The following is a 12,509-nucleotide window of genomic DNA, read 5'->3' on the forward strand; positions in this document are numbered from 1 at the left end:
TCATAATACGGTCAGACTTTTTCACATGTAATCACAACTGTAAGTCTCAGGAAATGTTCTTCTATCTAGCTCAAAAGACAGCTTTCCCTTAAAGGCCTGATCATCTTTAACCTTTCTGTGAATCCTGAAAAGAAAAAAAAAGGTGTGAAGAAAAGGGTGCTGGAGACAAAGTTATTTGTTCACATAGTAGGTGGCACTTCTCTATGATGGCGCTGTTTTAGCATCATCCTAGTTGGCATTTACATAGTGCTTTAAGGTTTTCGGTCTTTCATATATTTTATCTCATTGAGCTTCATAACAACCCTGTGGGGCAAGTGCTTTGTTTTTGTTGTAACTGCTGCTGCTTTGGTGTTGTTGAGTCATATCAGCTGTGGCTGATTCTCCGTGATCTCATTTGGGGTTTTCTCGGCAAAGATACTGGAATGGTTTGACATTTCCTTCTCCAGCTCATTTTACAAATGAGGAAACTGAGGCAAACAAAGTTAAGTGACTTGCACAATTAATAAGCTTCTCAGGACAGATTTGAACTCAGGTCCTCCTGACTCAAGGGCCTGGTGCTCTATCCACTGTACCACCTAGCAGCCTGGGGCAAGCGCTACAGCTATTTATTATCCCCATTTTACATATGAGGAAACTGAGGCTGAGAAAGGTGAAGTGATTTGCTTAGCATCACACAGTTAAATGTCAAAGGCAAGATTCAAATACAGGTCTTATTGAAGGCAAATTCAGCACACTATCCACTAAGCCACAATAAACCCCAAACTGTTTCCATGACCTCTTTTCCACCAAATGTTCGGATTTCAGCTGAGAAGGCAAGGGGAAGGAAGCATGGAACATGGGGCTGAAATGACCAAAACAAGATACCTAAGTTCTTGAATGGATTTCAGAAGGGTAACAAGTATTTTGCTACAGATGTTAACTGGATCTGAGCCTCTAAGGCCTTTTCTCTGGCCTGTGACCAATTGTCAGGGCTGTTTTAACTGATTAGAGTTTCATAAATCTAAATTATGTATGTTTGGAGGATCACTACACATAAAAATGTGCTTTTTAATGAGCCAGAATATTGAATTTGAACTTGAGAGAGAGGTAGGAAGAGGAGTACACATCTCTACTTTCTTTCCTTCTCAATTACCACCTCCATGCAAGACTTTTCAGTTCTATAGGAGAGTTTTAAGTCATGAGCCAACTTAAGTTGGTTCAATAGCCCCAGAATGTCAATTCTCTGTCCTGCAAGATCTGAAACCACTCTGAAATTCCCATGGTCATGTTCACAGCTAGTCTTCAGGGAGCTTTTGGAGCTATTTGTATATATAAGCAAAACAAAATAGTTATCTATACCCTACACAGAAAGTATAGTCCTATTTTGCTATTCTTTAATTTGAAAAGAAGTTTAGTTGAGTTATTTCATGAAGTGCTATAATGGACAGGCGACATTTTTCCAGCTAAATCTTAAAAGGCCTAAAATAAAAAATAGTGGAGTTAAAGGCAAAGATTGCATAACTAACATAATACCTTTCAGAGGAATTGGCTACTTCGTATTAAATATTGGCCATGCAACTGTTCCTACAATGAATTGGCAAAACAGTTCAATACACCTCATTTAAAGTCATCATAAAGGTTTTCATCAAAGATCTGGTTATGAATGTTTCCAAAGAAGTAATCAATGATGGTTTTTATTGTGGTTGGGAGAGATTTCTTTAAGGAATGAAAATTTCCTGTAAAATGAGTGCACATTTCATCAAACGCAAGTGATATAAAGGACATGATCTCCTTTATTGAGTTAAAGGTAAGTGTAATGTTTACGTTTACCACAGTGAACCTGCTTCTGTCACATAAAACCCGTGTAATTTCCTATGTCAAAAAATCCCCTTGAAAAAGGTTCCACAAGAATATTATTCAGAAGCCTTGCTATGCTATAACCCTTGAGCATCTCTTGGGCAGAAAGGAAGAACTGCCTTTAGACTTTGAGATGTTTCAGTATTAGTCTGTGATCATTCCTGAAACTAGTTTTGGTCCACACCTGAAACTTCATCTGTGTAGGAAACTCATTAGTTCAGGAACTTCCACCACCAATTCAGATAAACAATTGATCTAGAATCTTGAACCCTAGAGAGTTGAGGGGAAGGCAAAGGGACTGCCCAAGTCACATGCTCAATTGCTGGTCCTACTGCCCAGGGTCACACAGCTAGTACCATATATGTTGAAGGTGGGATTTGAACACAGATCTTCCTAATTCCACATTCTATCAACTATCACAGCCTGCTTCTACTCTTCAATATTTAAAATCATATCAATTTTGTTGTTGATTCCATTTTACTGACTTTATTAACTACCTGCTGTATACTACATGCTGAGAACACACAAAGGATCTACAACCCAGACCCTACTCTTATAATATAATGAAAGGAGAGAAAAGTAGGCAGGGTCTTTCCAAGGTCAACAATTAGTATTACCATTATTCATACATTTAAGAATTTATTCATGTAATCTTTAATGAGAAACTATGTTAATTCTGATTTAGAGAAACTGGATCCTCTATTTTTCACTTTGAAGAGAAAATCATTTTTCATTTGCTTTCATATTTTCTTCATTTGCACTCATATTTTTTTCATTTGCACCCAAATGCAGCTAAACAAAGTGTTTTTGTTTCATTTTGCAAACTTACAAAATTTACTATTTTCAAAAAAGAAAAACTTCCTTATGACAACTCCTCAGTTTTGTTCATCTTTATCAGTAAAAATATTTGGCATTACTAGACATTTCTTAAGAATCATAGAATCACTGACAGGTAGACCTCACATGTAGTGAGCATCCGAACAAAACAAAGTCTAGATTCCAGTGGGTTTGCTTCATGTAGCTATGAATTCCTTCTGTGAGTGTGTCAATACACCCACCTCTAGTAAAAGGATATGTCATTCTACTGGGGGCAGCTAGGTGGCAGAGTAGATAGAGTGCTGGGCCTAGAATCACGAAGACTTACCTTCCTGAGTTCAAATATGACCTCAGACACTTAACTACCTGTGTGACCATGGGCAAGTCACTTAACCCTTTTCTCTCAGTTTCCTGATCTGTAAAATGAGCTGGAGAAGGAAATGGCAAACCACTCCAGTATCTCTGCCAAGAAAACCCCAAATGGGGTCATGAAGAGTCAGACACAACTGAACAACAATAAACTCTACTGTATAATAGGGTAACAGACTTACTATAGAGTCAGTGATGATGATGATGATAACTAACATTTGTATAGAGCTTACAATGTGCCAGGCAATATAATATGCTAAATGTTTTATAATTATTAACTCATAATTCCCACAACAACCTTGGAATGTAAATGCTATTATCATCCCCATTCACAGCTGAGGAAACTGAGGCAGAGGTTAAGGGACTTACCCAGAGTCAAACAGCTAGTAAGTGTCTGAAGCTTGATTTGAACTTAAGTCTTACTGACTCCAGGCCCAGCACTCTTCCCCCTGCACCACCTAGCTGCCTGTAAGCTGGATGCTCGAAATGATTATGAACTTTTCAACACCTGTTCTGCCTTGGACATATCTGGTTGAAGTTACTAGGAAGCCGAGACACCTTCCATGTGTCATTTTGATTTTCTTTTTCTTCTTCTTCCTTTTAGAAATCAAAATTTCCGAAAGCCAATGAACGCATGAGCCATTGGCTCACTGGCATGTGTTAGTAGCCATTATTCCCCCTACACACAGACAGTGTTCTGGTGTGTTCTTCCTGTTCCTACACAGTTATCAAGACAACTGACAATGGCCCAGGGTCCTGATTTATGTCTTTGCCTCTGGAATTCCATGACTCTGGAGGAGACAGTGAGGCTGATGACTTTGCACAACTCTGCCTCACTTAAATCCAATTCATGTGCAAGTCAAGACATCATCCCTTATGTCAGTGGTCCTCTTCGATAGTGAAGGACCACTACCACCACCAACAACAACACACCTGTACACCCAAAAAGGTCATTCTTTAGGCCTGAAATGAGAGGGCTCCCTTCTAGCTCTAAATTTATGATCCCATTCTATGGTGAAGCTAGCTAAGACGGTTTTCTGCACCCAGTGCGTTTGTCTCTCCAGATGTGCTTAAATTCTGTTTTTAAATTATATTTAGATATGCCTAAATTATATAACAATGCTTTCTTAGAAAACTGCCTGCAATATTTTAATTTTCAATGAAGGCCTTATTGTCGTTTAGCCATTTAAAATGAAGGGTGGAGGTGAGTTGGTATTTTATGAATATTATTCTGAACTAATTCATAGCAGAATATGTGACAGATGTCATAGTAAAGGGACCAGCAATAGGGCATGTGCCTGAACCAAGGATGTGGCTTTCCATGGTTGGACTTTCTCAATTAGAATTGACCTGCAAGATGGCAGATAAGGAGTAGCCATCCAGTTGAACTCTCCCAACATTCTCTTCCAAAGAACTTTAAAATAACACCTTAAATCAAATTTTGGAATGGCAGTGCCAACAGAAGGTCACAGTGAAACATGTTTCCAGACTTAGAAAGCTTAAGAGGGTAGTAGAAGAAGTCTATGACTCAAGGTGTCCAAAGCCCACGTGGCAGCTGCAACAATAGCCACAGCAGCCTTGGGAGCTCTCAGCCCAGAGATGATTAGGGATTGAGACAACTGGTCAGAAAGAGATTACAGGGACCCTTTGCTGGCACTGAGTACAGCTGGCATTGATTGGCAACTCTATTGCCCATACATAGTTCTGAGTCATAGTTCCAGTGCAGAGAGGAGCACTAGGGTTGGTCACAAGGGAACAGGGGCCCTGGTCACAATTCCAAAACAGAGAGCACTAGAGCTTGTGGCTTCAGGGAACCAGAGGCCCTTTCTAAGTAAGGACCAGAGCACAGACCAGTAAAGCAGTAACCACGCTTATCTCAGGATCATACCACCTTAGAAACACCAAAAACTTGCAGACCCTCAAAACTAGCTCTGAAACAGCAGCACAAAAAAAAAAAAATAGCCTGAAGCTTGGGATAGTGCCTGCCAACCCCAAGGTGATCAGAGCCCAACTTTAACATAAAGGTCAGAGTCAAAAAGTTGGCTGGAAAAATGAGCAAACAACAACAACCAAAAAAAAAAAAAAGAATTTGACCATAAAAAGCTACTTTACAGTGGCAGGGAAGACCAAGGCATAAACACAGGAGATGATAACAAGTGAAAGCAGCTACAAAGAAAACCTCAAAGAAAAATGCTAATTGGACCCAAACCCAACAAGAATTCCTGGAAGAGTTAAAGAAAGAAACAAGAGTGGTAGAGGAAAAATTGGGAAAAGAAATGAGAGTGATGTAAGAAAATTATGAAAAGAGAATTAACAGCTTGGTAAAAGGGGCACCAAGAAATACTGAAGAAAATAACACCTTAAAAAACAGAATTGGTCTAATGGTTTAAAAAAAGGCAATAAAATTTAGTGAAGAAAATAATTCCTTAAAAAATAGAATTAGGCAAGTGGAAACTAATGTCTCCATGAGACATCAGGAAACAATAAAACAAAGTTAAAAGAATGAGAAAAAGAAGAAAATGTGAAATATTTCATTTGAAAAATTGACCTGGATAATAGATCAAGAAGGGATAATTTAAGAATTAATGGACAATCTGAAAAGCCGTGTGTGTGTGTGTGTGTGTGTGTGTGTGTGTGTGTGTGTACATATAGGCCTAGACATAATATTTCAAGTAATCATCAAGGAAAACTGCCCTGATATCTTAGATTCAGAGGGCAAAATAGAAACTGAAGAAATCCACCAATCACCTCCTGAAAGAGACACCAAAATGAAAACTCCCAGGAATATTAGAGCCAAATTCCAGAGCTCCTAGATTGAAGAAAAAAATACTTCAAGCAGCCAGAAAGAAACAACTGAAATATCAAGGATCCATAGTCAGGATCACATAAGATTTAACAGCTTCCAAGCTAAAGGAGCAGAGGGCTTGGAACGTGATATACTAGAAGGAAAAGAAGCTAGAATTACAACCAAGAATAACCTGCCCAGAAAAACTGAGAGTAGTCTTTCAAGGGAAAAAATGGAAACTGAATGAAATAGATGACTTTCAAACATTCCTGATGAAAAGATCATAGCTGAATAGAAAATGTGATGTTCAAACGGAAGATTCAAGAGAAGCATAAAAAGGTAAACATGAAAGAGTAATCATAAGGCACTCAATAAAGTTAAACTGTTTATGGGAAGATGATACATATAACTCCTAAGAACTTTATTATATTAGGGCAGTTAAGAGGAGTTTTTAAGGGCATGGGTGTGAGTCAGTTATGTTGGAACAATATCCAAAAAAAATGAAGGGGTAAGAATGAGGGATACACTAGGAGAATGGAGAATTGGTTTGGGAGAAATTTTCTTGCATAAAAGAAGTGCACAAGTGAATTTCACAATGCAGGAGAAAATGGGGGGGGGCGGTGGGCAACATTTGAACCTCACTCTCATTGGAATTAGTTCAAAGAAGAATAAATATACACACTTGTTGTATATAGAAATATAACTTACCCAATAGGGAAATAAGAGGTAAAGAGGATGAGAGAAAGGTGGGGGGGGGGATGAGAAAAAAGGAGGGCAGGTTAGAAGCAAAATAGACTTTTGAGGAGTGACAGGATAAAAAGAGAGAGAAGAAGAAACAGAAGAAAATGGGATGAAGGGAAATACACAGTAATTATAATTGTAAATATGAATGGGATGAGCTCACCCATAAAAGAGAAGCAGATAGCAGAATGGGTCAGAAATCAGAATCTAACAATATGTTGTTTGCAAGAGACAGAGTTGAAACAGAAAGACACACAGTTAAAAACAAAGGGCTAGAGCAGAATCTAATATGCTTTAGCTGAAGTAAAAAAGGCAGGTTGGCAATCATGATCTCAGACAAAACAAAAGCAAAAATAAACCTAGTTAAAAGAGATAATCAGGCAAACTACATTATGCTAAAAGGTACCCTGGACAATGAAGTAATATCAAAAGATTTTACAAGTTTCTCTGATAAAGGCCTCATTTCTCAAATATATACTGAGTATAGAACTGAGTCAAATTTATAAAAATAAGTGCCGTTTCCCAACTAGCAAATGGTTAAAGAATGTGAAAAGGCAGTTTTCAGAAGAAGAAATCAATGCTATCCATAGCCATATGAAAAAATGCCCTAAATCACTATTGATCAGAGAATGGCAAATTAAAACAACTCATACCTAACAGAAACAACAAATGCTAGAAGAGATTGGAGGAAAATAGGTATATTAATGAACTGCTGGTGGAGTAGTGAACTGGTCCAACCATTCTGAAGAACAATTTGGAACTATGCCTAAATGGCTTTAAAACTGTGCATACTTTTTGATCCAACAATACTACTACTAGGTCCATAACCCAAAGAGATCAAAGACAAAGGAAAAGGACATATCTGTACAAAAATATTTATAGCAGCTCTTTTTGTGGTGGCAAAGAATTGGAAATTGAGAGGATACTCATCAATTGGGGAATGGCTGAACATGTTGTGACATATGATTGTGATGGAGTATTACTGTGCTATAAGAAATGACAGGGGGAGGGTATGGCAAGACCTATATGAACTGATGCAAAAAGTGCAGTGAGAAGAACCAGGAGATCATTGTGCACAGTAACAACAATATTATAATGATGATAAACCGTGAAAGACTTGGCTGCTATGTTCAATACAATGATCCAAGATAATTCCAAAAGACTTATGATGGAAAAATTCTATCCACCTCCAGAGAGGGGACTGATTAACTCTGAGTGCAAAGTGAAGTATAGTTTTCTCACTTTCCTAGTTCTTCTTGCTTTTAAAAATATGCTAATATCAAAATATCTTATGCACAATTTCTCATGTATAATTGATTTCATATTGCTTGCCTTCTCAGCAGGGATGGGAAGGGATGGGAGGGAGGAAGAGAATTTGGAACTCTGGGTCTCAGTGGTTTCATCTGAGAAATAAGATGATTGCCCTGTATGACCTCTAAGGTCCCTTTTAAGTCTAAAATTCTATGATTGTTAAGATAATATCTGTGGCATTGGGTTCCTGGACTATTTTCAACTCACTAGCTCTGGGGCCAAAGCAGAGTAAACCAGTCTTGGAAATAACCATTTGACTGCTTGCCCAGGGCAAATAATAATTTATACCAGGCAGTTGGAAAGAATCTCATTTTCATTCATTTTTCTCATTAGATACATCCATGAGTGGGAACAGGCTGGTGGAGGATAGGGGTGAGGGGTGGAGCAGGGAGTGAAGATGAGGATTTGGTTTGGCAAATACAATGACATAATTTTCAAGGCTGCTTTAAACTTTGTCTGATGTCTGTCTTATTGTATTACACCCTAAGTCATAAAGCCACATAATCTACTTCCTAAGTAATTCATCTTTCCAGTGAAGCTTTCATGATTTCATTCATGGATCCTCTCCATACTAATAATGAAGGTCCTAGTTTGATTACGTGTCAGAATAAAGAGACCTTAGATCCCTCACTCATCTACTAGCAGTCTTTATGTACCATTACAAATGGAAATAGTTTCCAGTCACTATGGGCCTGCACAAGGGTTTTGGCAGTGAAAGGCTTCAGAAGATTCTATTAATTCCTCAGTCAATCAGTTCCATGTACTTTTACTTTTCAAAAAGGAAAGAAAAGAAGAAAAAAGGAAACCATGGTGATCAAAAAATTGTTTCATATAAATGGTTCTATGTGTTTGACTGGCAGCTCTGTGATTTAGTTTGGTCAGTAGCAGTCATAGCCAAAAGCCAATTTTTCTTTACCGGATCCTATTATGCTACTTGTTATTGGGACATGATATATATCAGATAGTATTTGTTCCTTAACGCTAATGCAGTTTAATTATTGATCATCTGTTCCGGTCAAGGGAAAAAAGACCTACTCTTTTGTTAGTATTATTGCTCTAAAAAGGAGTACCTATTATATGAGTAACAGGTGGCAAATTATTAATACATACAAGAAGATTAGAGATATGAATGGTAGGTTGGTTTCATGATAGACAGTAGCCCAGTCTGACTGGTCTCAGCCTAATTAAGGTCTCTGCTGATACATATGTAACAGTGACTAGTCTGGCCCCCATTGCCTGAGTGCTAGATATGTTACATCTCACCCTTCTCCATGGGTTCTCAGGTGAGATGAATGAAAAGTCTGAGGGAGTTTATACGTAATTAATAATCAATTTATTAATAATATTGGCAAATAATCAATAAATTGAGGTCAGTGCTTTCTCTCGTAACCAAAGACCCCACATGGAGGCAGTTGAATGTTTAAATAGCATTGGAAAAGGGGGTGTCCCTGAGGGTGAAAGTCAACTCTGATTGGTCAACACTTAATGAGGGAATGAATATTATAATGAGAGGTGGGCTTTTTCTAATGAGGGGCTGGCAGATGTTTCTCTGATCATGTCAGCATTTTCCCATATCATTCCACCTCCAGCAATCTATTCAAAAGAATCTATTCTCTACTCAGTCTTAGCTGAGTAGAATAATGATAGGATTACAGTAAGACTTTCATCTAGATAATATGATCTGGGTGGGGTGAATTTTTGGCCCAGGTCAAAAATGTCCTCAAGAAGCTGAGCTTTGAATGAGTAAGCAAAAAGAGAGGATCTTTGGGTCCCGTATATAAAATTGATTATTAAAATAAGAAAATAATCATTTTAATAGGATCCTTTAATGGGGCATATCTAGGCTATTAGCTCAGACCCCCACTAACTGTCTTCCCCACTTAACAATCAGATTAGCTTTTACATAGGAATATTTACTTTAAAGATAGAGGAAACAAATATATAAACATCCCCCCCTCCCAATACCTAGGGGCCATAATCTACTTCCCTACACTACCCCAGTCTCTGGGCAGGGGGGAGTGATTAGGTTCACAGATCAGCTCAATTCCTATATAGCATTGGTCCCACCAAGTTCCAAGTGCAAAGCACCCCTGGGCTCAAGTCCTGACATATTGGCTTCTCCAGACTTCCCTGCTGGGCTGGCAGCAACATCTGGTCTGGTCCCCATGGCTTAATTTCCCAGGTCAGGGACCTCCACCACCTGCACCTAGAACTGAAAAGAACAAATAAAATAGACCAGAACCCCAAGTCTGTTTCTTGGAGCCTTAGGGCTTATACACGAAGGGAGGGTGGCCCTTCCTCCACCCAGCTTAGTGCATTGTGCCCATGTTGCAAGGGAATAAAATATTCCCTGGAAACAAACTCCTGGACACCACCAGAGAGAAGACTGTCCCAGCCTGGTAGTTTTAAAGACCTAGGCAGTTCACATTATGTAGCCAATAGAATGAGACTGTTCCCACCCACATGGTTGAGGAATGAAGAATATCTTCTCTGAGAACCAGGTCGCAGTATTTTCCACATCGGTATTTCCATGATAGGTGATGTGGACATGGGTCAAAGCCAGGTAAACCTATAAATAAATACTCAAACATTCCTTGCTTTTCTATCTCATCTCCCTATGCCCCCAGAAATATCTAATTCAGTTATAAATATTTACATGCAACAGAAGGTAATATTCACCCTTTTGACTGGAAACTGGCTTTTAAAAAGAAAAGTCTTCTTTTTGTTGTTTGTTTTTGTTTTTTGGCTAGGCAATGGGGTTAAGTGACTTGCCCAGGGTCACACAGCTAAGTGTTACGTACCTGAGGCCAGATTTGAACTCAGGTCCTCGTGAATCCAGGGCCGGTACTCTAATCCACTGCACCACCTAGCTGCCCCAAGAGAAGTCTTCTTTAGAATCATCCACAGAACCTTGGATTGAAGCTGGTAGAGCTTCACAATGATATGATAGAAAACTAACACAGGAGATAGATAAAGATTTTTGTCAAAAACAGTAATAATGATACTCTTGAAGTTCTCATCACATTTTGATGTATGGGAGGCTGTTGTCCCCCAGTACTTGACAGCCTTTCATTGTGCGGGATGGAGGCTAGCAACTGGTTGGAGAGAGAAGCTATCATAACAATAACTTTTGGCGCACACACTCACACACACACACACACACACACACACACACACACACACACCAGATCAGTGAACTCATGTTTCACTCAAATAATGACATTTAAATAGCTGATTCCAAACATTTTATTCACAGTCTACTCTCCCTCTTTAACAAATAAGAAACTGAGGCACACAGGTTCAGAGCCCATAGTGGCAATAGCATAGTGTAGTGAGAAGTTCACAAAACTTAGAACTGGAAGATCTGAATTCAACTAACACCTGCTCCTGAAACTTACTACCTCTCTGAACTTGGAAAAATCACTTGCCCTTCCCAAGTCTCAGTGTTTTGATTTGTAAAATAGAAATAATAATGCCTACCCTGCCTGTCTCTCAGTGTATAAGGATCACATGAGATGGTGTATGTCAATTGCTCTGTAACCATAAAAAGCTATACAAGCACAAGCTACGTAGTAGGCAACACCCTAGTGAAAGGTTTCTCTCAACACACATAGTATCGAGGCATGTCTTAACATGTCTTTAAATGGAAAATATCATTTCTTCAATAGTAGCCAAATGGAAGCATGTCTCTCCCTTGTAGTTGAAACAGACTTTTGCCTGAGGGTTGGTTGGACTCCTAAAACATGTTGAAAGCATGACCATCAGTCACCCTCCCCAACCTCCATGGGAAAGAGTCTGATGGAGACACATAAGTACTGAACATCGATTTCAAAATGTTGGGATTTGGGGAGGGGGGTACAAAATGCACTTCCAGTTAAGATAATCTGGTAGGTTTTTTTTTAAACTGCCATATACTTCATCTGCATATGATGGGTAGACTAAAATTTATATCTAGAATCCTAACTTCAGCCATTATACTCTTTATACTCTCAATGAAAAGAATTAGATGATAAACAAAAGAAAATTGAGCTGTCATAGTGTTTGAGCTAGAAAGGATCTTTAGAGAGCATCTTAGTATTTAAAACCTTCAACAATACGACTCTTATGTACTTTTCCCATCTCATTTCATATTAGTTCCTTTTTCTCACTTTTCATTCTAGCCCAACTCACTTGATAACTGTTCTTTTCACATGACTCCATCTCTCATCTCTGCTTTTGTATCACTGAACCCAAACATCTGGAACATTCTGTTCTCTTCTCCTCCCTCTCTCTCTCTCTCTCCTGTTGTCTTACCTTCTCTGTCTCCCATTCTGTGTCTCTTTCTCTTTTCCCCAATAGAAACTCCTTGAAGGATGGTTTCATTTTTGTCTTTGTATTCATAGTACACATTGATAAATGTTTGTTGCATTGAGTTGAATTAAATCTATTCCAGCCCCATCATGTTATAGATGAGGAAACTGAGGCCCAACAAAATGTTTTATATCTTGTCAGACGAATTCACTGGTGTTTTTACTTAGCTATTTTTCTTTGTTATGAGGAAGAGTTCAATTTTGAAATAGGAGGGGAGAATATTTCCAGAAATTAATGTGAGGTGTGTGTCAGACAGAGAGAGAGAGAGAGAGAGAGAGAGAGAGAGAGAGAGAGAGAGAGA

At 38.6% G+C, this 12,509-nt stretch overlaps 1 long non-coding RNA gene across 1 annotated transcript in view; it reads right to left on the reverse strand.

The window, feature by feature from the left end:
* Positions 1-9,234: 9,234 nt before the first annotated feature.
* LOC114045648 overlaps positions 9,235-12,509 on the reverse strand; it is a 27,396-nt gene continuing 24,121 nt past the window's right edge. Inside the window, exons 2-3 of the long non-coding RNA XR_003569409.1 lie at positions 10,660-10,812; positions 9,235-10,070 (exon numbers count right to left, since the gene is read on the reverse strand). This is a non-coding gene — a long non-coding RNA (uncharacterized LOC114045648). The remainder of the gene's footprint in view (positions 10,071-10,659; positions 10,813-12,509) is intronic.

The sequence above is a fragment of the Vombatus ursinus genome, unplaced genomic scaffold (genome assembly GCF_900497805.2).
Source record: "Vombatus ursinus unplaced genomic scaffold, bare-nosed wombat genome assembly UNPS02014779.1, whole genome shotgun sequence".
Taxonomy (NCBI): Eukaryota; Metazoa; Chordata; class Mammalia; order Diprotodontia; family Vombatidae; genus Vombatus; species Vombatus ursinus.